The sequence below is a fragment of the Fringilla coelebs genome, assembly GCF_963513975.1.
Source record: "Fringilla coelebs genome assembly, chromosome: 22".
In the NCBI taxonomy this organism is placed as follows: domain Eukaryota; kingdom Metazoa; phylum Chordata; class Aves; order Passeriformes; family Fringillidae; genus Fringilla; species Fringilla coelebs.
Window position 1 is genome coordinate 10,107,848 of NC_140048.1, and position 27,923 is coordinate 10,135,770.

Consider the following 27,923-nt stretch of genomic DNA (forward strand, 5'->3'; position numbering starts at 1 on the left):
GATACAGGGAAAGCAACCCTCCCATCCCCTGTGCCACTCAAACCACACACTGTCCTCAGGACAGGGCTCTGGAAGAATGGTATGAGCTGCACACTGACCCCCCTTACCACCTCCCTCAAGGGAATCAATACATCCTTACCTCCAACTCCCATATCCCGGGGGGATGCTATGGTTGGGGCGGGGGAGGAAGAACTGAGAGCAAACAACAGCAACAGGAACAGAGTTGAGCCATTTCAATTATTCATATGCCAGATGGATTCTTTTCCTGCCCTTTTTTTTTTTCCTTTTGCTACAAAAATAAAAAAAAGGGGAGGGGGGGCAGAGAGCACTGATGTTTGGGTAGTGATGGGAGGAAAACATATTTTCCCCAAAACAAAGTGCAGAAAAGAGAGGGGAAAGCCCCAGCATACCCATCTCTGTGTTAGGAGACCACAGGGAGTGCAAATTTCCACTCATGGGGGAACTCACAAATAACTGATCTTTTATTTTATGTTCACAGAGCAACATAGAAGGAGAAAGTGCACCAAAAAAGTAAGAGAGAGAGAGAGAGAGAGAGAGAGTGTGTGTGTGTGTGTGTGTGTGTGTGTGGGATGGTGACAGAGAGAAAGGGACGAGGAATAAAAGAGAGACAACAGAGAGAGGGAGGAGTGCAGGCAGAAGAGGGCTTTGACCTTCTGTGAAGGATATAAAAAATCCAGCAGCCTCAGGGGACACCCAACTATCTAGCATATTGCTGTTAAAATGTCTGCAAAATTTAATACACTTGGCATGCCGTCTCATCAGTCCTTGGAAACCTCTGTTTCTCTCCCTGCTGCACTCCAACTGTCTCAGACCTCCAGCATTTGGGCATGAAGTTAGGTATTTTCTACAGACGACAGAAAGTTTGCTGTATGCACACAGGTTAGGTTGAAGGCTTTAATTTGTGTTTCATTTGCTTTTTTATTTTCTTTTTTTGAAACAAACATTTTCCCTTTTTAAACAAAGTTTATACAGATCCCTGCATGCCGCTGGATGCGCAGGGTGGAAGTGCCTGGCGCAGCATGCTGCAGGCCCACAACTGCGTATGTGTACACAGACAGGATGAGTGGGAGAGGATGGATGGATGGATGGATGGATGGATGGATGGATGGATGGATGGATGGATGGATGGCACAGGGGCACACACACCATGACCAGCTGATGCCAGGAGGAGCATGCATGGCAGAGGACGGACAGATGGGAAGCAGTGGCACACACCCCCACAGCCCGGCTGGTGCCAAGGGGAGTGTGCACGGCAGTGCCGGCACAGCCGCCAGCACCGGCGTGTGTGTGCAGGTGCTGCAGGTGCGCTCCCCCAGCAAGCCAAAGCTCGTGCATGCCTGCCTGGCGTGGGCACACTCACCACAGGGAATGGGCTGGGGGGGCAAGGGAGGGTGAAACCAGCCCGAGGAGGGGGAGGCACTTTGGTGCTGACACTCCTTATTGAAAGGGACAGCTGCCTACACCACTGCACAACAGCAAAGGAAACGGCTCTCAGGGAAGACAACAACAACAAAAAACCACTAATCCTCAAAACAACAAATATGTCCAACACTTGTTATCATGACAGGGGCTAAGGGGGCTACAGGGTTTCAGAACAGCTGGGGAAAGAGTTTCCAAGCTGAGTGGCCACCTTTGCACTGCATGGCAGGGGGTGATGGAGGAGCTGATGCAGAGTGAGGGACATGATGCGCTTTTAGCTGTGCCAGGACAGTTGGCAAAGAGCTCAAGGTAATAAAGATCAGGCCCTTCAGGACAGGAGGCCAATGCCTCCAGCTGAGTGTGCAGATTCATGACCATGGTCATCCAAAGTGGAATCCCTGGCAGGTGAGGACAGGCACCAGCTCTAAGAGCAGAGCATGGGGTCTCAGAAAACATAGGGGCACTGCAAGGTCCCACTGCAAGTGAGTTCTGAGCCAGGTGATTCTGGCACATGGGCAGCCTCCCACCTGGACAGCGCCGCAGACTAGAAAGGGAACCTAGGAGCCCTTCTTGGTGTGAGGAAAGGGACAGATGGGCTGGGTAAAGGGCTTAGGCGCCAGGCAAGGAGGAAACTGAGCCCACAAAAACCCTGAGACACCAGAGCGGAACAGGCACAGCTGCTTGCAGACAGGCTGGTCTTGCAGTTCAGGTTCTTCCCAGCCCATTGGGACTATGTCATGGGAAAGCCTCTAAACAGAGGGAAGCCTCTGCAACTTGGAACAAGCAGTGTTCCTGGCCCTCTGAAGATGGAGCAAAAAGGCTCCTGGGTCCTCCTTTTCTCTGCAGAACAAGGGGCTTGATGAGAGTGAAGAAAGCACAGAGGTGGGGGACAGCATTGGGAAGAATTACCAGTGATGGAAGAGAAGGTGGCACTGAGCCATGAATGGGATAGGAAAGGGCATGGATTCAGAGGGCTATGGAGAAATTTTAAACCAAGACATGGGCCCCAGCTCAATCAAAACTTTTTTCAGTAAAAAAGTTAATTGCTGAGGAACCAAATAAAAGAAACCCCACAGGCTGAAAACTGCTCAGAGTCTTTAATTAGCCAAAAAAATGAAAGTGGTTACAGGAAAATGAGAGTGTAAGAGGGGATCCCAAGGGAGTACTTATGCTACTCCCCTTTCTCTCCTTCATCACCAAACAGCCCAATGTAGGGCCATGGTAGCAGCCTCTTTGATAGCGGATTTGGGAAAAGCATTTGGGGTTGGTTTCTTTTGATTGTCCAGAAGAAAAGAGTCCCAGCCAGTCAAATTCAGATTTGAATCACACATTTAGTAAGCCCAGGGGTTCCAGAGCCTTGTTCAACCCTGCACCAGTGCCTTCCAAAAAGGCAGGGAATTCCCTCCCCTATTTGCATTGGGACAGCTGGTTCTCTGGCCCCCTTAGGGCCAAATAAAATAAATTACCCCCAGGGCATAACCCTCAAAAAAAAAAAAAAAAAAAAAAAAAAAAAAAAAAAAAAAAAGGCAAGCAGCTACAGGTTGGAAGTAAAGGGTCTTCCATAGAAATTTACCCATTTCTTCTCAATTCCACCAAAAAATTCACATTTCTTCCTAATCCCTATGCAGGCTGGCAACTGTCTGACCAGTCACATGGAATTCCAAGTGCCCAGTAACTTACCAGCCATTTCTCCTACTGCTTTAAGACAAAAGCAAAGTGAAGATGAGAGAAGAAATGACTGAGTGGCTTAGCTCTTCTGCTACCCCCACATACAGGTCACACCTTACCCCTCAATTCCTGCCCAAGGCAACTGGACAGGGCTTTGCATCTCACCCACACAATTCTCCTCTCTCTCCCTTCTGCAAAAGGTTCACAGACTCTTAGTGTGAAAGCTCTCCACTCCATACAGGCAACACACAGATTCACTCTATGACCACGTGCAACGAAAGGAGGACAACCTGGAATCAGGGTGCGAGAGCCAGCAACGCCAGTACCTAACCTGTGAATGGCACTGGAATCTGTGACAACCCCTAGGCGCTGGTAATGGATCCTGCAGTCAGCCAAGCTAAGAGCCTTCCCAGAGTAATGACTGCATGCATGAAAATAAATAGAAAGAAAAGAAAGACTCAAGAACAGCACACATGAGAAAATAACACCTTATAGAGGAAGCATCCAGCCCATCCTGATTTCCAGGCTGATTCCGCCCTGCTCCAGCCTACCCCCTTCTCCTGGGGCCCATCTAGCTGGGAAATCACAGACAATCAGGGAGGCTGTTCCAGCCAATTTCCTTCAGGGAACCTGCAACTTCCTCCTGGGACTGTCCTCCTGCTGGCTTATTATTGCCTCACAGAAAAAACTGAGGGCCACAATCTTTCCCAGAACTGACTCTACCTTTGCTCTTCTCTCTGAGGCAGCGCTGAGGGTCACAAATCTGACACATGGGGTTTGGACAGAGGTAATGAAGTGGAGGAGGGCTTGAGGAATGAGACTGGTAACGGTAGGAAACAGGGTAAACACAGGCAATATGCAAAGAGAGAGAAGGAGGGAGGTACTCCAGGAGGCTGTAAATTCATATTTGTAATTACTTCCTCATGTTTTTCAGCACTCCTCAGTCAAGTTTGATTAAAATTCCTTCCAAGGGAAGACACTCCATAGAGAGAGCTGCAATGGAACAGGCAGCTTGTGGAGTTTGCAGAATTGCTGGGGTGGGCACTAATAGCAGTAGTTTGGGAGCTGGGTACAGATCATCTTCCCCCTCAGCATGGCTCCATGCCCTGTGGGAAGCCATCCTTTGGACACAGAGCACCAGTGCAGGTCTCCTTGTTCTCATACTTTCAGTGTATGAAATAGGACATGGCTCCCTTAGCCCTCAGACACAGATCTGATGTGAGAAAGCTTCCACAATAACCTTCCAAAGTGGCAGAGAGTGTCCTCCCAGGAGCATGTAACAATTTCCTCTGAATAGTATGCCTCAGCAGCTGGGGGAAGTTTATGCTTCCTTCCACCCAAGCGTCCCTTCCACAGGGGCTATTCTCCATAGTGAAAAGCAGGGTTCAAGACATCACATCCTTTTTTGGTTATTCAGGGGAGAGAAAGCCCAAGATCTGGCAGGTGACAGTAATTCATGTGTAACAGAGATCCTTACAAAAGAATGAAAAGGAAGCACAGTAACAGAGAAGGACCAAGGGAGAGGCCATTTTTGTCACTTTCAGTCCTAAGCAGCCTTGACACCACCCTTACTGGCACTGTCACTGGGCAGGGGTGGTGTTCCTAGTGGACAGGACAGTTTAATAGTGTTAACTCAGGGATATTTCCAGGAATGGCTTCAGGGTGAACAGCTCAAAGGCTCAGAAACTTTCCCCTTGCCATCTCATGGTTACTAATTGTGCAGGGCATTTCTGTCTGATGCACTCCTGTTTCTGCTGGCTGTAGGAATCTCTACTGCCTACAGTTAAGCCAGGTTCCTGTGTTCTCTCTGTGTTCTTTGTCCATCCACAGTCAAGATGCTTATCCAGCACTACGGCCAACTCCCATGCCACGTCTCCCAATCTCTGAGTCCTTCCAAGCCCCTAGAAAAAAGGGTTTGAGTACAACCAATTCTCCCTCCTGACCCTGACCCTGCTTTGCCAAATTCTCTGCAGGAAGGGATGCTCCAGGATTGGGCCTGAGACCACAGAAGGTAAGCAGCATCAGCTGCTTTTTATTTATCCTCAGTGCTGTGGTAAGAGTGGGATGAAGAGACGCTGCTGGATATCAGCCTTTGAGTTCCCTTCATGGCTCTGGGGAAATCATGATTATCTTGATGCCTGGTTTCTTTCCCTTCTCTTCCCCTCCCCTCCCTGCTCTGAATATCCGATTATCTTAGTGCTCATGTCAGTTAAGGGACAGACCCTGCGACAATCAGCTGAGTGGGAACAGGCAGGTTGTGATGAGTTTCCTCTCTTACATGCCTCTTCCAGGGCACACACTGGAGACATGTGACCCATGATACTGCCCATGCTGGCAGGAAAACAAATGATGAAACACCCTGTCTCATGTTCTGGTTGCTCTCCATCATATGGAAGACACAGGTCAGGGAGGTGACTCCAGCCAGCTCTGCAATCTTTTTGTGCTCCCCGTCCAACCTGTGCCTGGCCTGTGTCAGAACCACCTAAGGATGAGGAGAGGAAAAAGCAGAAAGATGCCAGCTGCACCTCAAATCCTACCAGCTGCAGCTCAGATCCTACATTCAGGACTACCCCTGTCCTTAGAATAGAAGTGCAGAAAATTATATTTGATGTCAACTTGACCATGATCAGGCTGGGGAAGAGGGCTCGTTCTCCATGAAAAGCCCTTGTAGGATGCAAGCTGAGAGGTCAGTATATCAGTCCAAAGCAGGGAGAGCACAAAGTTACTGTCTAAAACCTGCAAACACTGCAGCCTAAGCCATTAAGGTACATTCAGGCAGAGTATTGCAGATGAGCATGACTAAGTCAAGAGCTGCCCAGTCTTTGGCATCGCGGCATGCCTGCGCAGGCAGTGCAGTACAGGAGCGTGCCCAGGACCTGATGCTGCCCCGCTGCCTCTGGAGATAACATGCCTGGGATGGAGGGTGCACATGCTGCTGAGCACACTGCATCTAGGAGAGTGGGGGGACCCAAATGTCCTGGGAGCAGGGGAGTATGTCTGGATCACAGAATCACAGAATCATTGGGTTGGAAGAGACCTTTAAGGTCATTGAGTCCAACTCATGCCCCAACCCCTCAGCTAAACCATGGCACCAAGCTGCCACATCCAGTCTTTTTTTAAACACATCCAGGGATGGTGACTCCACCACCTCCCCAGGCAGATGATTCCAGTACTTTATCACTCTTTCAGTAAAAAACGGAACATTTTTCCTAACATCCAACCAAAATTTCCTTTGGCACAGGTTAAGGGAAACCCTTAAGACTGTCCTCTTGTTCTGTCAGTTGCTGCCTGGAAAAAGAGACCAACCCCCACTGGACTACAACCATCTTTCAGGAAGTTGTAGGGAGTGATAAGGTCACCTCTGAGTCTCCTTTTCTGCAGGCTAAACAACCCCAGCTCCCTCAGTTGTTCCTCACAGGGCTTGTGTTCCAGGCCCTTCACCAGCCTTGTTGCCCTCCTCTGGACATACTCAAGAATCTCAATGTCCTTCCTAAACTGAGGGCCCAGAACTGGACCCAGGATGCAAAGGAGGCAGCAGCTTGTGCTGCATGGTAGGAGTATGGTGAAGCAAGGCAAAGCCCTATACTTTGTCCTCCCCACTGGAAAAGTGCCCAGAAGGTGCATGGAGAGGGGAACCTCACTGAGAAACCTGGAGGTGGTTTAAGGGGGGGGGCTTTTAACTCCAGATTCATTCAAGTTTCTGAGTTAATTAATTTACTATGGAAAGAGGGAGCAGGAAGAGCAAGAAAAGAGCCTTTGTACTTCGGGTAGGACAGAAGCATAGGAAGCAATTTCACAGAATAGGGAGTTGGGGGCAAACAAAACCAGAAAATAAAAATAATAAGCTGATTGACAAGCTTACAAGAAAAGCCGCATTTTTAACATTCTTAATCCCTAGAATAAACACACAGGAAGGAACAGTGCTGGCGGTCCTCAGACGTCACTGGAAGAGACTGGCTGTGGTGCAAGCAAGACATTTTGTGCTGGTGGCTGTTGTGGACGGTCCTGTCCAAGCCAGCAGAGGTGTGTGAAAGAGTGTAGGGGAAACAGAGGAGAGGACACTAAAATCAAAGGCAGACACTCGAATCTTCACTCTCTCTCTTTTTTTTTTTTTTTTTCATGCTTTCTATACTACTGCTGTTTTAACACAATCAAAATTTCATTAGAAACACAACCGAGCAAGTTCCACACAACAATGGAAATGCAACAGCACTTAGAGAAATCTACATCTTCCCACCCTACTCAGCTGTCTTAGGAAAAACCAAACTATATGACACTGTGTGCCCCCACCGCCTGCCTTCATCTGAGTACCATCCACCCCCAAAACATTCATCAAATTTCTCCAGATTAGCAGGAGTTAAAAGGCTGGTTTTAGTGGTAGAGACCTATTTAGGAAGGGATTGAATTTGTGCGTGGTACAGCCCATTCCCTGTTTATTAATAAGGTATTTATCACTGGTGTTGCTTTTAATGCCATTTTGGTTTAATGTTGTTAATGAAATATAAATACCCGCACTAATGATGTTGGTCAGGAGCAGTGTGGGCTACTGGCAGCTTTGCAGGAGGGAGGCCAAACCACGACTGTGTAGATGAGAGGCTGCAATGGTGTGACTGCCAGCCCAGCCTCCAGGAGAGCTTCCCCACATGCTCCCAACATGAGACTGTCCAAGCACAGCAGGATGAGGAATGGGATGGGATGGTGCAGTGCTGGTAGCAGATTTCCAGACCACTCTGGCAGCCCAGACCCAAGCAATTCCCTCCCAGAAAGATGTCTCACAGTCACAGTGCAGCTCCAGCACGGCACAGGACTGCTCCCTCTCCACTCTCTGCCTTTTGAGATCACAAGAAGAAGCCACCTGAGCTCAACATGTCTGTGTGGGGGACCCTGCAAGCCGCGAGGTAGCTCTCTAGATGGAAATATGTCAAAGTAGTCAGATGAGTTTTGTTGGCTTAATGCAGTTGCCCCACTGGAAGAGCAATCCGCAGGCTCTGCGCTGCGCTCCCCCAGGGCAACACCCACATGATCCCAACACCTCTTGAGCCAAGGGTGCTCACAGCGACCACCTCAGGGCTGCTTGTGGCTCACGTGGGACCGGATGCGGGGCCTTGGGCTGGCTGCAGGCCATCGGGTGGGGTGGGGTGAGGTGTGGTGGGATGGGATGGGCCAGGAGGAGCTCACCTGGCTCCTGGACAGCCAGCTACTCCACAGCCACTGCCTCACTCCCCGGGCCTGTGCTGCCCTGGGTCTGCTGCAGGCTGGGCGGGGATGGAGGAAATAGTCTCCTGCCCTTGCAAGGAACAGTGCCAAAAGCTTGGCCTTTGGCAAAGACTCGGAGGTTTGCTCTGGCTCTGCAGAGGGCTCGCACAGGCCCCTCTCCATTAGCTTGTGTCTAGCATCGTCATGGGGCAGGGATTACAAATCCCCCTAAGGCGGCTTTTGGAAATCCCATCTTGCATTGCCATTTACATTACAGCAGCCCCTAGAGAGAGCTGAGGCCCAGGCACACTCTCAGAAAGAACTGCGGGCCAGGAGAGGTTTCAAGGCACCCAAAGAGACTGGTATGGAAAGGCAAACTAGCTTTGGGACTGGGCAGTGGAAGAGGCAGGGGGGAAAACCTGTGCCCACGGCCACTGCCCTGCCCAGCAGGAACGACAGCTCTTGAAATCAGAAGAGAATCAGATATTCACCACCAGGAAGTTCCAGACATCTACAAGGCTCCAGAATAAAACCAAGCATTTTCCTCAGGAGGAAACTTCAAACCTCACAATCACCCGAAGACTCAGTGAAGGGGAAAATTTGGAGAAAAAAAGGTATCACACGGTCTTGAGACAGCTTTCTTGATAATAATTTTGCCTTGCTGCAAGTTGACCCTCTCCACTAATCCCACTTAAAAAGTGCTGCCCCACAGAAATCCTAATTGAATGGGATGACTAACCCTAACCAAGCCCCCCTTACCCATTTACTTCTCCCAGGCCAGGGGCACCACAGCCCCTGCGTTCTGCAAACAAAAGAGGTGCCCTCTGCCACAAAAGCCAAACCATCAACTGTTTGCATGCACTGCAAAAAGATGCATCTCTCTTCCTCTCAATCCTCATCAACACCCCTTTTTCTTCTGCTTTGCAGTCTCTCTTCCTCTCTCCCAGGTAGCCAGTGCAGAGGAAGCTACAACTGGTCTGTACTGGGAATTCTCCTAGTGCCCCTGCCACAAGGAGCACCATCAATTTACACTGTTCCTTTAAGACGTTATCTTTTAATTTGGTGCTTCCCTCTTTCCCCTCTTCAACTAACTGATTTATTAGTTTATATCTCATAAATTGTAACCCCTCACCTCCTCCTTCACCCTCCCAGCTGCCATAAATCCCCTTCAGGGCTCTGACACCCTTCTACATGTGGTGCAACCCCCTGCCCCCCAAAGTCACCTCTCAGTCCCCAGGGAGCATGGGGCTCATTTGCTGGGGGTTTGGTCTAGCTCGTCTCAGCAGCTAATCCCTTGGGTGGCTCCTGTCAGATTATTAATTAGCTAAAGCGGATCGGCCCTGGAACAACATGCGGTTGGACTTCAGATAAAACAGGATGGCAGAGGCTTGGCATATAGTTCTTTAAAGGGACTTTGTCCCTTTTTTTCTTTTGCCTTCTCTGGGAGTGGGGGAAAGGAGAGGAGAAGGAGATGGGCTGCTCCCGCAGCTGCTCACAGCCCCCAGCAGTTTGTCACCCTGGTAACAGGGCCCTGCTGTTCAGAGTGGAGCGAGCACAGGCCTGGAGGTGCAGAGGACAGGAACGGCAGGTATCATCCCCATCCTAACCCTGTGCCAGCTAAAACTTTCCCCATGTTAGAAGAGGCTCATGAACCTGTTCAGAGGCATGCAGCACTGATCTGGGGGGTCTCACTGCTCCTCAGTGTCACCTTGCTTCTGCTGTTCCTTGTCGTCTCATTGCTTCCTGTTGAAAACTTAGTGTTTGCACTACCCCAAAAAATGAGGAAAAGTCTGTTCCAAGGCACCATGGCCATTCTCATGTTGAGAAGAGGTATTTTGAACAAGAAGCCATCCAGTCTGTGTGGCAGATTTTAAAGCTTACTTTCTCATCCTGGACAGGATAAAGAGTGAGTGGTCTCCTGTGCATTACCCTGGAAATCGGCAAGAATGAGCTGGAGCAAGACTCAGCACTACAGATGCTGGGGAGCAGCTCATCTCTTTGCTCCCTTCCCACTTTGGATTGTTTTGACTCAAACAGATGAAGCTGAAATATCGAGTCACAACGGCACTAAACTTCATTACAAGCTCTTAACACAGATTACTTAATAAAAACCAGGCTGCTTTAATTGCTTTCCCCCCATTAGCATTTCTGGAGGAGAAATTTTTGATTAATTTGAAGATGCACATTTCCCCCACCCCTGGTGCTGGCCTGTGAACCAGACCTCCTCCCCACACCAGCACTGTCCAGAAGAGCATCCCAGAGAGTGTAAATTGCACCCAAATCCACATGACTCTGAAAAACAAAGGAACTGAGAGCCAGGATGAACAGATGGGAGTAATGGTGTGAAGCAAACAAGGGGAAGAAAAATCTCCCCTCCTTTCTGGTGAACACATAAAAAGTGACACAGGGGAATGAGGAAGAAGCAGGCAGAAGAGGATAATGGGAGGACAGCCAGTGTGGCAGGGTTCAAAGAGCAAGAACAGAAGTTGGTAGGTGACTGACTTGGTGGGGTCCCAGGAAGAACTTTCACCTTTCTCTGCAGCTAAGAAAGGAGAGGCAACTCTGCTGGAGGAGCACTGTGTGGATTTTCAAAATTTGGACCAAAAGCCTGAGAGCTCAATGCTCTCCAAATGCACGTGAAATGCTCCCTGTTCCTTGTTCAGGCCTGGATTTCCAGTTCTAGGGGAGGATAACTGTTCTTTCCCCCTGGCTAGTCTCCCACAGGTTAGGAGTGCTAGGAAGTCAGGGACAGGCGGGGGAAGCAACCCTCACGGTCCAGCAGCTCCCTCCGGGCTGGGAAAACCAGGGATACAAAAGTCTCATGGGCAAAGGAAGGAGCCTCTTGGGGGGAAAGCCAGAGCCCTAGGCTGTGCTGCTACAGCAGATGATGCCAAACAGCTCTCCTCACTTTATTCCTGTATCAGGGGTCAAGGACATCCAGTTCCTAATTCCTCCAGTATGGATGTAGAGAGGACAAATACCATGTGTGAGCAGCTGAGGTAGGATCTGCACTATTCCACTGCCAGATAGCCCCAGGTAAAACAAGTCTACCAAGAAAACCATTCCTGGCTTTTGGAGCAACTGGATTCAGCTCCTATTGTAACTAGCCCTGGCAAGGGAAGATGGCAACCAGGCTCCTGAGTAGGCTGTTCTCTAGGACAGCATACTTCAGGGACATGGTAATCAAGTAGAAATTGCTCCTATGTGACAACTCTTGTCAGCCTTGTAAACCTTCATGATTTTCTTAAAGTCGGAGATCTTGCAAGTTACGCAACATTTTTGTTTTGTACAAATATGTGTGTACAGTGCTATCCCTCCCTTTGCTCCCTCTGTTCTCCCACTTTCAGGGCACAGCAACCTGAAATGCGATCTGTGTGTATGCTGAACCATAGAAACCTTGGTATTGTTAAGTCTTATAATTGCAGGGAGGAGAGTAGCTTTTGACTTCTGAAAGGACAAAGCTAGCAATATTGTTTGCTCATTTTACTTTTAAACTCACCTTAGTTTGTCCTCTCCCCTTTTCTCTTGCATGTTCTATCAACGTACAGCTTAGACAAACTCAGCAAGAATCACAAGAAAGACACTGGGACTGATTGTAAACTGCCTGGCAAAAATCAGGATAGTCTGCTGACAAGAAATGCAGCTCTGGTATATCAGCAGATGGCTTACCTGTAGCTCTTAATAGTTAATATATAACTTCAGTAATAGAAAAAAGAGTCTCAGCATTACCACATAATTTGTCAGAGGCAATATGCTAAAACAGCCTTTCCATATTCACCTCAAGTAGTGAGATAAGCCTCACCTCCAGCACTGCCCATGGGCTGAGCACCAGCTCTGGAATGAGCCCCCAGCAGAAGACATCAGAGAATTGCTACCATTCACTTTACACTATTTGTTCATTTTTAAAATTTTTAAGTTTTATCAACAGATTTCTATGGTCTGCATTTTGAACATGCATTTCCCTCGAACACTCATGTGCATACTTAGCACTGATTGCTCCAAGTGTTTTCCAACTGGTTTTCCTTGAGGAACTCTGCAGGTCAGCGTCCCTGCTGGCTGGAGAGCTGCCTGACGGACAGACAGAAAGACGGTGTATATGCAGTGCCTACCAGAGCTGAATGTGCTCCTGAGTGTTAATGGAACCCTGCAAACTCTCAAAGCACAATTATTATTTTTTCAGCCAGCTTTTTCATCAGGGTGCCACAGAACTACTGCCTGTATCCCACCTCAGAAAACTGGTGTTGGATCTAAGGACAGGAAGAAATACTGTTGGATGGTTAAAGGAATCAGAAGTTCTGGCTTCCCCTCCCAACTCTGCTTCTGAGTCATTATTAACAAAATCAGGTTTGTTACATCAGTTAAGCTTGAGTAAATAAACCACGACTCATTACTTGTTTTGTTTTGCAATATTTCAGTGGGCTTCCCTCTACAAATAAACACTATTAAAGATCAGTGCAATTGCAGGTATATGGGAAAGGAGAGAAATGAAAGCATCTAAACTGCTCTAAAACCTTTATGAAGAGCAGGGCAAAATCTCAGCTTTTTGGAGGATAATGATTTTCACAGGACAGACATGGAAAATTAAGGCAACCCTTATGTGGGGACACTAAAATATGAATGAGTCATGCCTGCAGGTCTGACAGAGTTGATGGGTTAAAAAATATTGGGAAACATCCTAATCCCCTCCTGAGGAGCCAAGGCTGAAATCACAATGCTACTGAAGTTTACAGTAAAACTGGTGCTTGCTTCCCTAGACCAGGATTTAACCTCTATAAATCTCAACCATGAAGACAGAAGCCTTGGGAAGGAGATAGCCAACTTCATAAGCAGCAGTTCCAGGAGACTGAGGACATCACAAATTCCAAAAAATGACTGAAGGTGACAGGGAAAGCGAGCTCTGAACGCATGAAGGCCTGGCTCAGTCCTGTCTCCTCCTGTACTGAACATCCCTTTATCCATCTGAGTTTTTGGGGCAGGCTGGTCTCCAGTGTGACAGTCACCCAGGCAACTGCCAGCCTCCACTGAAGCCCCTGGGCTTCTTTAGAGCTAAGCTGCTCCACATATCCACACGTGTGTGCTTGCACCTAAGTGCACCACAGGCTCTGTAGTCAGGCCTCCTTCAGCACTGGGAGGGATCCTGTTCAGCCAACTTCCTCACTGCCAGAACACCTCTTCAGCTTCTGTCCCTTGAACGACTATTCCCTCTCATGAGTGGAGGGAATCAAAATCACCAGCTGCTGGGCACTGCTGGGCTTCTGGAAGGGCTTTGGGCTGCCCTTACCTTTATTTTAAGCTGACTCATTCCATGTCTCTCAAGAGCCTTTTAAATGTTCTCCATTGAACTCTGGCACCAAGGCCCTTTCCTGAACATCCAAGACCTTTCAACCTGCTTAGACCCCATCGGTGGACTTCACCCTCCATCAAAAGGTTACATGAGCGCCCGCTGTTATCCAAGCGAGCAGGAGGTGCTGAGGACCTCAGTGGATAAATCTTCAGTCCCACTCCCAGACCAGATATGGTGAGGACAGCTATAAGGCCTGCCAAGCACATGATCCTCTTTCCCCTCCTTTGACTTTCCCCCATTCAGCTTTCCAACTAAACATCTGATCGAAGGCCCGGGGGAGGGAGTCAGAACTGTCCAGTCTGGTTATGAGTGAAGGTCATTGATCTAGCACAGACCAGGGATGCAGAAAACAGGGGAGAGAGGGAAAACATCCTCAGAGAGACAGAAGAGACGGAGTGTGGCAGGCAGAGGCAGCGCCGGAGTAAGTGCAGGGGAAGGCAGCGGAAGTGGCTGAAACATGGTTTCACACTCCAAGACCCAAGGGCTGTTGTCAACCCGTCCTTCATGCTCACATCTTGTCACACTAGAGGTCAGGTCTCCCAAGCGTTCCTGAAGAGCTGAGCTAGCCCATATGGCAGGCAATATGTTAACAATATGGATCAGCTGCTCGTCAGGGCCTGAGCAGATGGATGTGACAACCCTGTTCTTACCCAGACAGGCTTTTAGCATCTTCCCTCCTCTCTACTCAGCCCTGCTGGAAGAGCTCTGCCTGGGAACCGCTGCCTCCAGCCTACCTGAACTGTGGGGCCACAGGTCAGGACAAGCAGCATGGAAATGCCTGCCTGGCTGTACCCGGATGGAAGCAAGCAGGGCAGAGCCCCATTGAGACCAGTGCTGGCAGGAACCAGGCCAAGCGTTTATCCAAGGATAGCCTGCTGCAAACGGAAAGGCCTCGCTCTAATCCAGATATGTGCTATTAACTCTCAAGCAAGGTGATACAGGAGATACTGTATTCAGATATACGTATATGGCATGTTACCACCAGATGCCACACTTTGCAGTCTAGACAGAGTTTTGTAACTGCCTGGGAAAAATTTCTCTCACAGAACATGTAATACATAAATAGATGTGTATTTTAATGGGCAAGTTAAACTCCTCCTGGCAAAGGTAGGCAGGTCGATTTCATACACAGGTGGGTAAATTTCCACAATGATTTTGCAAGGCTGTTTCATATTCCCCAGCCCAGCTCAGGATCTGAGCCATCAGGGCTGGTTGGGCTGGCCCTGCTGCACTTCTGTGGAAGGCAGTGTTCCCATCTCATCCCCTTTGCAGCTGTGCCCATGCAGTAATCCCAAAGATCCTAGCAAAAATAACTCCATCAGTCCAAGCTAACAAAAAAATTTAGCTTTACTTTAGGATTTAAATGGGGGGGGGGGGGGGTGTGTGGATATTTTGCAAATTCAAACAGAGACAGAGCAGATATTTCTAATCCCTTCCTGCACTTTTTTCCAGCTCACACACCCCCCCCCCCCGCCCCCACACACATAAAAGTCTACCTTCATTAACTGAACAAGAAAACTCCCTCCAACCCTTATAGCTCTAGGACTAAACAGTCAGCTTGTGCTTATAAACAGTGAAAAAGCAATCACAGCCTAGGGATGGGCTCTGGAGAACGTGCAAACAGCCTCTGCAGCCCAAAGTAAATTGAGCTTGTTTTGAAAGTAGAAGCCATACAACTTGCTCTAGGGCAGAAGATTGGAACACAGGGATTTCTAGTCCAGAGCATGAGAGATCACAAAGCCACATGCCTGAAAGGCTAAATGCATCTCCTTCACTGCAGTGATGTTTGTAGAACTACGGGAACCTCAGAAAACTGCTGGAGTCCAGGGAAATATTTCTATTGTCACTAATGAGCTGCTATCCCTCAGGAAGCAGCCCCTGAAGAACACTGAGCAACGCACCCAGTAGGTACTGGGAGGAGACAAATGTGGAAAAGGATAACTGATTTACAAGAGCCTGAACCACAAGGATCACTTCAGCATTTAAAGAATTCCTGACATATCAGTCTCCTCCTCTTACTTTATTGTCTCAGAGGTTCTCTGCTCATCGCAGGTCCAGATCAGATGCACAACACAGGGTTTTCAATATCAGGAGCTACACAAGCAGAAACCTGTGACAGGGATCAGAGTGAAAGCTCCTTGGTGATGAAAAAATCGCCTAGAACCTATGAGGCAGCTTCCTCAGCACAGTTTCCCCTCCTGGATGCTGGACCTCTCTGGAGAGGCACATAAGGATGTTTGGTGGAAAATTCACCTGCTGCAGTCAAACCTGAGAATTTGTGTCTTATTTGGTAAAACCTCAAGGCTCTTCATGTTCCTTTACCTTATTCCCTCAGGCAGAGCTCCTATTTAGGAAGCTCTCTTGCCTCTGGAGGCCTGGGAAGGCGTTGCTCTAAAAGGGGACACAAGCACCAGAGCAGCTCACACAGGGATAAAGGCCAGAGTTCGCTACATTAACAGTTCAAAACCAGGCTTTCCAAATAAAGCATGCCAGACCCTGGAGGTGTTTCTAGGAAGGTGTGGGAAGGCACAGCTCACCCCTATCCCATCCTGAAGCACACTCCTTTCTGGCAGACTTACTGAAAGCACTCAGGTCTGTAGGCTCTTTACTAAGACTACTGAGCCTTAGAGTATCATGGCTGTTGCTCTTTCAGGCAGGGCTAGGGCACTCAGAACATGAGTAAATTCCTCTGTGCCATACACAGCCAGCAATGGAGACAGACTGCTGGAGGCCCAGACCAACATCTGAGTCCTGTGACTGTTGTCATCTCCCCTCTTGCTAAACCAATACAGTCCCTCTACCTAGACCCTTCCAGCCTGAGGTCTCAGCTGCACCCATGACTCACAACAGCTTTGCACACACTGCACTGCACAGGTATCGTTCATGACATGGTGGCAAAAAATAGAGGAAGATGATGATACAGGATCCCCTCAGGCACTTCAGGTGCTGATCTTCATTCATTCAGGCATCATCAGCATTTAATGATGTCAGCAAAGTACGGAGATAGCCCCTGACAATACCTCTGTGCCCTACAGAGCACATGTGTTGTCACACAAAGGCCAGACACAGTGAGGATCCTCAGCCCCTTCTACCTGCAGCAGTATGGAAGTGCCACCAGGCACCTCCCAAATCCCCAGCCCACTGAGAAGAAATATATTATCCCACTGTTGTGTCATACCTTTCTTTGCAGAGAAGCTGTAATGGCAGCCAAGCAGAGAAGAAAGTAAAACGACTTTTAGGAACAGAGTCCCACCCCCTCACAACTGCTCGGAGTTACCCACCGTGACCACAGACATCCTCCAGCTCCTTCTGTGAAACAAGTCAATCAGAAGTTGTCCCACACAACACTTACCCAGGGGACTCCCATGCGTACTACTTGGCCAACTGCTAACACTGCACAGCAGCTCATTAGGAAGAGGAGGTGAAGAGAAAGAGAAAGAACTGCTCAAACCAGCACCCTGCTGTGTCAGTTGGGTGTCTGTACAGAGGTGGGCAGTGATGGCAGGGGTAAACCCAGTCCTACTTGTAAGCCAGCCCAAACCAACACCCCACCATGCATTTACCACCTAAGCCACTGACTTCCCACTGCTCTTTCAAACTTCATAGGCGAGAGATTTCCCACAAACTGGAGTGAAAACTCTGGAGAACCAAAATCACTCACTCCAGTCCTACTTCAGAGCAGTTTGATCACAGAACAAAAGCTAGTACCTTGCATTGAGAAGTCACAGGCTCCAAGGTCCATTCCAGTGTACAAAGCCAGGACAGAAGTCAGGTTCTTTGTTTTGGAGATGGTCTCAGATGAAGACAGTGTGAATTAGATGGCCTTCCTTCACTTGGTGAAGTCTCTTTTCCCTGAGGAGAGTTTCAAAAGGAAATTAATATTCCCTCCTGAGCAGTACCAAAGCTCAGGTGAATCACAAGCACAAGCAGTGACGCCAGCCTCAAATGCTGCAGCCACCCACAGACCTGAGCCCTTGGTCACAACACAACAGGCCAGCAAGACAAGGCATTTCATGCCCTCCTGAACACACTGCATATCTCCATCTCCTTGTCTGCCACGTGTGGTACTAGCAACTCAAAAGCCAAGGTACAAGCCATACAGACTATTCGGCGGGCTGCACACTCCAACTTTCCCCAGAAAAAAAACCAGGTCAGTCAGTAGCAGAAGCAGCCTCTAGTACTAAGCCACTTACAGCAAAGCACTAACTGTAGCCAGTTAAGTATTCCTGCCCACATGAGCCTTTGCTGCCATCCCTCCTTTGGGGGGAATCCAGAAGCACAGAACTCCTTGTCCACCCCCACATCAAATCTCATGCCCAAAAATGTTACACATACAACCAGATGAGACAAAGGAGAATTATTATTTGCAGTTTAGTGAGGCCCACAGTAATTAAGGGACTTGTCAAAGCTCACTTGGTAAAGCTGAGGCAGAACTGGGAACTAGAGCTAAATCTCTCAAATTTTGGTTTAACAGCTGGACTGCAAAAGCCCTCTGCTCCTTCACTGTTATACTGCTATCTCTGCAACAGGTTTCACCCCTCTCCTTGCTCTCCCTAGACAGTTAAGACAATTCCCTTCTACTCCTGCATTGAAGGAAATGAACAAACGCACAGATTAAAATAAAAGAACTTTTACCTTACTTCCAAAATTATAAAATGTCTTAGCTCCAACCTTTGTCAGAAGCTCAGAAGCTTCACGCTCTTCTATGAGGTGATATTTGTAGACTGGAGGGTTCTGTTGTTGGTGTTTTGTTTTTTTTTTAAATTTCCATCAGACAATAATAAAAGCAAAACAAAAGAGGGCTGTTGAGATCAACTTGTGATAGGTGTCTGGCCAAAGAAAATGGAGCCAAAGAAGTCAGAACCCTGCAACCAGCAACCTTTGTGTCAATTTAAGCAAATATTGTGGCGTTTCCATGGCAATTCCTGTTTTGAATATCCACTACACTCACTTTTTAAAGGGCTTTTCCTGTTTGTGTTTCAACTTCAAAACCTGTAAATATTTTCAGCCTTAACACATCCCGACCTCCCCCAGCCTCTGAAATGAGATACTATCAATGCTCTGTCATGAGGTCTACTGTCTGCAGTACCCCAAAGCTGTGAAAATTCATGGCAAAGGCACGGTGGCAACCCAGGACAACTGGGGACAGCAGAGGCTTGGCTGGCCCTTTGACACACTCTCAGTGCCAGCCCCCACAGCTGTAGGTACAGGAGCCTGTTCGATGCTTTTCCAAAACTGATGAGTGAAAAGAGCTGTTGCAAACATTCAGCACTGATAGCATCAGCCCAAGGTGAGCAGCAGGCAGCAGGTATTTTGCCAGTCTCCTTCCATCTCACTCTGCCAGCTCAGGCTGCCTCTGACTCGCCACTCCAGCTGCAATTTCTGCTGGGAGGCTCTTCCTGTGACCTGCTCGGGGCCAGCTGCTCACACAGCCCCAGAGCTGCCCCCTGCCCTGACCCCGTTCTCCTCCCTTCCCTTCTACCTCAGCTGAGCTAAGGCTGTCAGTCACACTGATTTATGGGATGCTGCGTCATGCACAAGTGAGAATGAAGAGTCAACTTTGTCCTCACTTGTAACCTGGGCTAGGGTGTAAATTAGCCAGCGTCCTCAGCAGCAGCCTGCAGGTTCCTGATGCATTGCTCTACCCCTGCTCCACCAACACAGAGCCCATGGGGAAAAGTCCTGGGGAAGGAGCCCTAGTCAGGTACTGGTGTCACTTGTCACATCTGAGCATCAGGAGCCTGCTGTTAACCCTCTCCCCAAAGAATAAAGCTGTGCCTGCATCTAATGCTGGGTTGCAGGGGGGGGGCAGTCTTTGGCATGCATGGAGGTGCATGAAAACACCTTCAGAGACACGTTAAGGACTTCCATCCCCAAGTCCCCGAGTCTGAAAGCTTCGGCCTGTCCTGCTGGAATACAGCCCTTCCTAGCAGCCATGGGAGTGCACTGGTTAATGCTGAGTTTCCTGGCTGTGATGGATTTGTGCCAGGCCTCCAATGTTAGCTTAGTGTAATTTTTGGGAAGTCAATTTCCTTTTTTTTTGTGCGTGTGTGGTTTTTTTCAGGTTTTTTGGGGGGTTTTTTGTTTTTTTATTGTGGTGGTGGTTTTTTTTTGTTTTGTTTTAATTTTTTGTTTGGTTTGTTTTGTTTGTTGTTGTGGTGGGGTTTTTTGTTTTGTTTTTTGATTTTTTTGTTCAAGGTTCTTTCCTCTTTTAAATCAAAAAGTAGGAGCATTTGAATGGGGGTCAGGATAAGGCTACCCATCCATGGGCTGTAGCTTCCCAAGAGCATTTTATAGGCACCATGGCACCTGCACAGAACAGCCATGGAAACAAACACCAAGTGACTCCAAAGCTGTTATGCTGAATGCCCACAGAGGCAGCCTCCCGGGAGCGGTTCTATCCTCGCACGAGCATCACTCCTTGTCCTGACCACCTTTCCTGCAATGCTGGGTGCGTCTGATACCACCAGAAGATGATACACAATGCCTGCTGTCCTGGCCAGCTTCCAGCTTAGGTAATTACATCCTACAGGAGTTTCAGCTGGATATTTTATCCCTTCTTCACTTCCGGCCCTGAGCTGCTTCAGTGGGAGTTGCTAAAACTCTGTCCAGATCCACCCCGGATGTGAGTGCGTGGAGGGAATTCTGTGCATCCCAACAGGTCCCAAGAGCCCAGTGTTTCAGCAAACAACCTCCAAAAACATGTGACAGCATACCTTCTTGTGTACATCCCATAACACCTCCACCTAAGAACAAGGTGCAGAGCTGGGAAAACAATTGCCCTACCACACCAGGAACCAACAATTTCTGCACACACGTGCTTAACACTGCCCAATGGAGCATGATCTGGGACGTGGACACTGGCTCCCGTGCTTTGCTGAAGCAAGAACTTTCCTCCCATCATCTCAGGCTTGGCAAAATGAGAACTTGTGGTGGCAGTGGTGTGAGGCTGAAGCCACAGCTGCTGGTCAGCCTTTGTCAGTGGCATTACATGCTGCAAGGGATACAAGTGATTTTGAATGTACAGGAAAAGGTGTGCCAGGTTTAGAGCAGCCATGAGAATGAGCCTAGGGTCCATGACAAGCCAGGTCAACAGGTGTCAGTGAGCAGGAAACACTGGCAGGGTGACACTCTCACCAGTTCCTGACAACACAAGCTCCAAAGTACAGGCAAAGAGGTGAGTCCACCTCCCTGCCGAGGGAGCGGTCTCTTGGCATTTGCCACAGCCACAAGAATTCAGAGCCCTTCCAAGCTGTCCAAGACATGTGGAAATGATGTGCTGACCCACCCTCCACTCAGTACAGCCCAAGAGTCCCCAGGCTTGTAAGTGGGCTCTACGTAACCTCTGTTTTGTGCCCTCTTTGTGTTATTCTTTCAGCAGATTCTGCACCAGATGCTCAGCTGGTATAAAATCAGTACAGTTTCGGTGGCTTTAGTGAAGTCATGCCAAATTAAATGAGTTGAGGATCCGGCCCTCCAAGTTACTCGAGCTGCCAATTCTTCCTTTGGATAATCCTGAGGGTGATTTCACAGCAAGCAGCAGCACAGGCCCAGCCAGCCTGGCAGGATCAGCTGTGCTTTCCTACCTCCCCTCTACCCCTCCACCCTCCCTGCCCCAAGTCAGGCAGTCCCTGCTGTGAGACCCTGCTGCAACAAAGCTGGACCCATCATCATCTGCTTTGTGTACTGAGTTTCCTTCTCTTTGTTGCTTAATTAAAGATAGATACAGCACAGAGTAAATTACTCTGGGCTTTCGATCAGGGCTTTCTACTTGCTTTTTGCAGGAGAGTTTTTGCCTTTACAGGGCACTATGTCATACCTTGCCAAGTATTTGGAGAGGGTGCTGGTTGCTCGCCTAGCAGCAAACTCCAGCCAGTTTAGGTTGACGGTGAAACAGCATGTCTTTATGAAGAAACTAAATACTGTCTTCCCTTCTCTCTACTCTCACCAGTCTCTACTCCAAGAAATGTAAAGAGCCCATCGCTGCCTGGCAGCTGCTGAATGAGCAGCTACGAATCCCTTCCTCACCCCCAGTTCCACCGTTGTCCTGCCATCCTCACCACGTCCCAGTGTGAGGGAAGCAGGCAATATCGGCACAGGGAACACGGCAAGGCTTCAGCAGGCACTGGATGCACAAGAACTTTACATGCTCTGCCCTCACAAGTCCTTTGTTATCCCCCCAGAGCAATTTTCTAGGCAACAGCGTGGTTGCATTCCCTTCTCTATCTCCTAATAAATATCATGCTAAGCAAGATGAGTATCTTCTTCCCAGACCAAGCAGCATGACCCACTTTCTGAATCAGGGCAGATGCAATTGGGCCCTGGAGTCCTGGACCCCTCCCAAAGCACAGAGATTTTGTAACAATTACAGCAAGAAGCAGAAGGAATAGCAAAGTAAAAAGTGATCAAAGAGTGCAGTGGTGGAGTTGAAGCTGTGGGGTAAGTACTGCTCCTTGCCATCCTGTGCTATGACATTTTCCTAGGACACTGAGGCAAGAGCTGACATTCACACAGCATCTCTCCTCCACTGCCCTACATTCCTCAAAAGTAACAGGTCCAATTTCAAATTCTGGCTAATGGCTCAGGCAAGCCAACCGTTGCCCTGCCTACACATCCACCCTGATTCTTCCCCTTCTTTTTTCTCTTCTGCACAGCAGAGCAGGAATACAGGATTCACATTCCAGCAGTGCCAATCCCCCTTACACATAAATACACATACAAATATCCTCCCCTGCCCCAGTGACGGCCTTGAGGCTTTTAACAAAGCAGCTGTGCTCAGCGTCCCAGCACTGACACCTGGCTTGTGGGGCAACTTCCCAGTGGTCCGTGAGCTTGCAGGGGTGTCACTGCCTCTGCCCCCTCGCCCCCAAGTCTCTCATGACCCAGAGGTTCTAGACCTGTTGCTCATAGTGGGGACGCTTGAGCTGGGATCCTTTACAGGTGCAGTAAAACCAAAAGCCCCTACAGAAAACTCGTGGTTTGGGCCAAGCCCAGCCTGGCTCACTAGAGAGGAGGTGGCTGGATCCTGATCCCAGCAGTACTATTCTGTTTGGAGATGCTCCATTTTTCCACAGAACAGCTCTGTACTTTCCCAGATGTAGACGGGATCAGATTATGACCCAATGGGCATGGAAAGCAATTAAAAGGAGGTGGGGGAACGCCGGTAGTGCTTTCATTACTTGAATCCACAAAGAAAACTTCCCTCCCAGGGGAGCATTCAGTCTCTATGGCCAAAAAGCATACAGAGAATCCCATACCAAAGAGGACAACATGGCAGTGCCCAGACTGAGTCCTGGGTCATGCTCAGCCCTTGGGTGGCCCACAATCATCTGTGCCAGCGGTGCTGGGACACCCACCAAAGGGTCACTGCCCTGAAAAGCTCAGTGGGAAACTCACCTGCGAGTGTTACAGCAGAAGCCTAGCACTATGAACAAGACGAGACTCCTGTGCCAGGGCTGCACAAACAGCAAAGACAACACTCAAAGCAAGTCTGACAGACAGGAACAACAGGCAGGGAAAGGAGCGGAGCTGCCGTCGCACACTCAGGAGTTCAGAGCTGGCTCTGGCTTCCAGACTCTGGATTTCTTCTCTGCTCACTGCCTACCTGCTGAAACACACCACCATGCAGCAAACAGCACAGAAACACACAATAATGGGGGCTCTGACCAGCACCAACAACTGTCTTTGATGTTTGACATGATGAGATAAAGCAAAAGTAACTTTTAAAGGATTTCCGTGACATTTTTTCTTCCCAGTTAAGGGAAAGAATTTTAAAAAGAAACAGAAAAAGAAGACCCTTTCACCCAAACTTCAGAGATAAAAAGAGAGGGAAAAAATCTTAATCTTAATTCAAAATCCTATTTGATGTGTCGTGGCATGAAAATGTTTTTCACTGCATTTTTTCAGTGTGATCTCATGCACCCTGCAAACGGGGTACGCCCAAAACACCAGGTATTTTATGGGACACAAACAGAACACAAACACACAATTAAAAAAAAAAAAGGGATTGGTAAATATTTAAATTAATCTGAGCTGGCATCTGTGCAGCCTTCCCTCCCAGAGAGAGGGATGTTTGCAGCTTTGAAAAAAATAAAAGTGAATAACATGACCTTTTCCTTCATGTTTGTTAGCTCACTGCAGCTTGGTGAGTTGGGGCAGCCCAGGCACCTCCCAAACGAAGTCCAACAAGTGCAGCTGGGGCTGCTCCCCTGCCTGGCTCCAGGGGCTTGAGGGGACAGAGCTGGTGGGGATAGAGCTGGTGGGGGAATTGCTTCAACCTGTCTCACGCCATAATGCATGGGTTTTGTTGTGTTTGGTTTGGTTATTTTTTTCTTTCCAGTTTAATTGTTGGAGGAGTTTATGAAGCTGTTTGCCAAAAAACAATCGACTCCAGGGAGCCAGCTTACACAAAAAGGGTGTGCCGCCCGAGTGAGGCTGCGGAGCCATGGAAACCACCACCTTTTGCATTTGCCCAGGTGAAGCCAAAGTTTGGTGGATGTCTTGTGAAATCAGCAAGGATCTGCAAGGAAGTGAAACACATACACACAAGTGTGCATTCAGCACTCAGAACGGGGGTCCCGCTCACCAGCACCACAGCCTGCCACAAGCAAGGGGGAATGTTCACACCTGGGTACAGCTGGTTTATCTCACGGCTCACACAGACACACCGACGAGTGCACAAGGTGTTCCAAGCAGACCCCGAGTACCTGTGCTCCTCCAGGGCAGCTCTGGCAGAGGCAGCGCTGCCCAGCAGCACACTCAGAGTGCATCGGCAGAACTGCGTGACCGGATAACCGGGAATCTGCAGGCATGGGTGAAAAAGGGCACCCTTGCAGCTCCAGAAAATATCCTAAAAGCAGAGATCGTGCTTTAGGTGCTTGATCTGACCTGCAGGAGAGCAGCCAGTGGTGGTGGCAGGCAGGGGATGGTGAGGGGACAAGGGGGGGGTCCCCCCACATTTCTCTTCAGTAGTGGAGTATGAGGACTGTGCCACACAGGACCCCGTGTCCAGACAGAGAAGAGCATTTGGGAGGGGGATGTTTGTCTTGTGGGTGGCTGGAGAGGGACCCTGGCTGCATTCTTCTCAGTCTTAGAAAAGAAAACAGAGAATTCCTCAGGAGCACTGACTGACAGAAAACAATCCAGGAACAAAGCACAGAGAAGGGATTTCACAGCCACCCAGCTCCTGTGTGTCTGCTCCAGAACTCTCCTGCTACCACTGGGAAACAGAAGAGTGCTCTTAACTGTGATTCTCTTCAAAGGGATAACATCCATTATTCCCCACTGCCAGCTGCTGAAAGCGTGCTGATGGCCTTTCAGGTTACAGGATTTCAAACACTCTTGTGGAATACAGGCAGGGAAGTGAGCAGAGGACAAACCTTACCAAGCCAACTCCTGGGCAGAGCATTGTGTGACATATGGTACAACCTGGAAAAACTGAATGGGCACAGAAAGTCCACTGGAACAAAATTCAAGGATCATCCTCAAAACCAGAACTGGCCAGAGCCAGGTGAGAAGCCAGAAGTTTCTTTGGCTGGTTTGACTTCAGTGTGCCACACAAACAGTGGGATGATTCAATCCTGACACTTTTCTTACATGAAGCCAAAGGTCCCTGACCACAAACCCCAACAAGAATTACTTCCCATGCTCCATGAACGCTGCAGAGACAAGTACTGACCCCTCAGCACAGGAGAGATGAGGGCAATGACCTTTCCTTTGGTGCAGGGAAGGAGGGAAACCTTGCAAAGCCCATCACTACTTTCATGATTCACTCTTGGCCTCCACACATATATTTACACCAGATCCAAATGTGTCACCAAATGCAATAACCTGGCTTTTTCCCATCTACTCCCTGGCCATTTTCCTGCCCCTCATTCTCCCCTTTTGTTCAAGAATCCCAAAATAGGTGCCAGACAGACACCTGTGATTACTTTCTAAGTGGAAGGGGCTTGGGGTAACCTCCCAGAGAAGGCAGAACTTGTGGCCATGGGGCAGGACACTGAAAGAGTCCCCAAGTCTTCCAGCCATTGTCTGCACCTCTGAGCTGTCCCTTGGCCTAGCCCACGGCCACTGCAGAGCCTGCTGCTCCCCAAGGGCACCTGAAAGGAACAAGGGGAGCTCCTTGGGCAAGGTCCCCCAAGGGGGACCGTGGCAAGGGCCCAGCAGATCCACAAAGCACGAAACTGTCGGTAAGGCTTGGTGCGTCAGCCCTTCTGGCATCGACCTCCCAAACTCATTCAAATATTTCCCTTTTTTTTCTAATTTAATGTTCCCTATAATTCATCTGTCCCAAAAGATAATCAATAGAGGCCGTAATGAAAATTTGAGCCATATTTTATGATCCGCTGCAGGAGAAAGGGCCACATCAGCAGGACTAGCCTTGGCTTCCAGCATCATTTCTGTGTGCTTTCACCTGCTCGCTGGCCAGATTCCCTCCTCCATGCACCCAAGGCTGCTGACAGGGGCAGGCCCTCTAAGATAAACTTCCACCCTTCCCTCCAACTTCCAACAGCTGCTGCTGGATCCGCAGTTGAAGATGAACATGAGGGGGTAAGGGAATTTCCTACAGATTGCAAAGGGCCCTGACCCTGTGGCCCTAGGGAGCCTCCAGACCATCCCTCATATTCTCAGCTCTCAAATAAGTCCTATGACCCTCTACCAGGTCCACGGGGATGTGATGATCATGTAGCCAGATATGAAGAATTACTTAAACCCTTCACAGTAATTCCATAATGCCTGGCACTGTCTCTCAGTCAAAAGGGGACTTTATGCTCCTCTTCTCCCAAATATGAGGGCAGTCACTAATGGGGAAAGAGGAGGGATTCCCCCAGGAACTGCCCGAGTCACGAGCCTGCTGTGCTGCGCGGCAGCCCTTCATTGACAGTAAAGACCAAAGAAGCACCTTTGGGCTCCCTGTTTCATGAGCAGCCACACAGTTGCAAATGAGGGATCACGGTAAATTCAGTACTGTCCAATTCCAGACACTGAACATTAGCAAGCACAGGAGCATACTCCATAGCATCACTCCAGCAAAACACTCATCTCTTCTCCCTCCTGGGCACTATCATCTGGGTCTCAGTCCTACAGATGCATTCAAGCTTTTGAATGGTTTGAAAACAAGTATCTGAAATCCCAACTTTGTTGAGCACCACTGGAAAAACAAGAAGAGAAACACTACAGGAACCTAAAACACATTCTCATATCTACCATAAAAATCCACGTCCAGTCACTAGGACTGTATTCCTCCATATCTAGTTCCAGGGGAAGCGCAAACAAACCCAGCTACTTCCCTTTTTTCCTTTTGGGCACAAATACTACAACTAATCCCAAATCAATCCATTTCATTATAGAATGGATTAATTTAGGAGCCATGCTGACCTTGCTTGCCCAAGTGGGGAGTGGCAAGGAGAGTCAATCATGTCTCAGTGCCACCCACACACGCTGCTGTGTGTTTTTCAATCCACACTGTAAATCCTACAGCTCTCCAGAGTACCTTGATCTATCCTCCCAGCACACAACTAGCAGGCTTGTTGGTTTTGCACATGCACATGGATGCAGCCAGGGCTGTATGAAGGCAAAAGCCTTGGTCATGTTCCCGGAACCCTTCTCCATCTCAGATTCCCAGCAGCAGGTTCCCTGTCCTCCCTTTAAAGGCTGGAGCATATTTCATTGCCTGAAGCTGCCGCATCTGCAGGGAGCCGGAGGTAACAAAACCGTCTTTGATTTGGCCAAGGGAAAAATATCAGAAGTGAAAGGCCAGAGTGAGGAATTTATAACAGCAAAGGCAGCAAAAATACAAGTGCCTGACCAGAAGCTGCCCTCCTTCTCAGCATGCCATGTTGTTTAGATTCCCATGTGTCTTGAGGGGGCAGGATATGGCAGAGAGCCTAGCCAGAAAACACCAATTTCCTACACACACGAGTGTACTGACACCCTCACTGGACCCCTGCACAACATCAACCTGGAGGCATAAGCTGCAATTCCAGGGAACCGCTGCTCACCCAGAGGTGCAGGTGGGAATCTTGTACAATGTTATTGCTCAAGACATTACTTAAAAAATGATGTAGCACCATTGCACAGGTATAGTGATGGTAATTTACCTCCCAAGACAGAAATGCCCTCTGTCCTGGATGGACAGACTGAATCTCCACAACCAGCAGTAGCAAGAGCAACAGCTTAATATTCCCACTTTTCATTTCTCATGGAAACTTGGACATCAACCACCCTTTTTTAAAAAACAGAACACAATAATCAAATTAATTGCTGTTTGCACTAC

At 48.8% G+C, this 27,923-nt stretch overlaps 1 protein-coding gene across 1 annotated transcript in view; it reads right to left on the minus strand.

Moving 5' to 3' along the window:
* CASZ1 (castor zinc finger 1) overlaps nucleotides 1-27,923 on the minus strand; it is a 196,927-nt gene that overhangs the window by 144,592 nt on the left and 24,412 nt on the right. The window contains exon 2 of the mRNA XM_084220092.1: nucleotides 17,357-17,500. The gene's annotated coding sequence lies outside the window, so the exon portion shown is untranslated. The remainder of the gene's footprint in view (nucleotides 1-17,356; nucleotides 17,501-27,923) is intronic.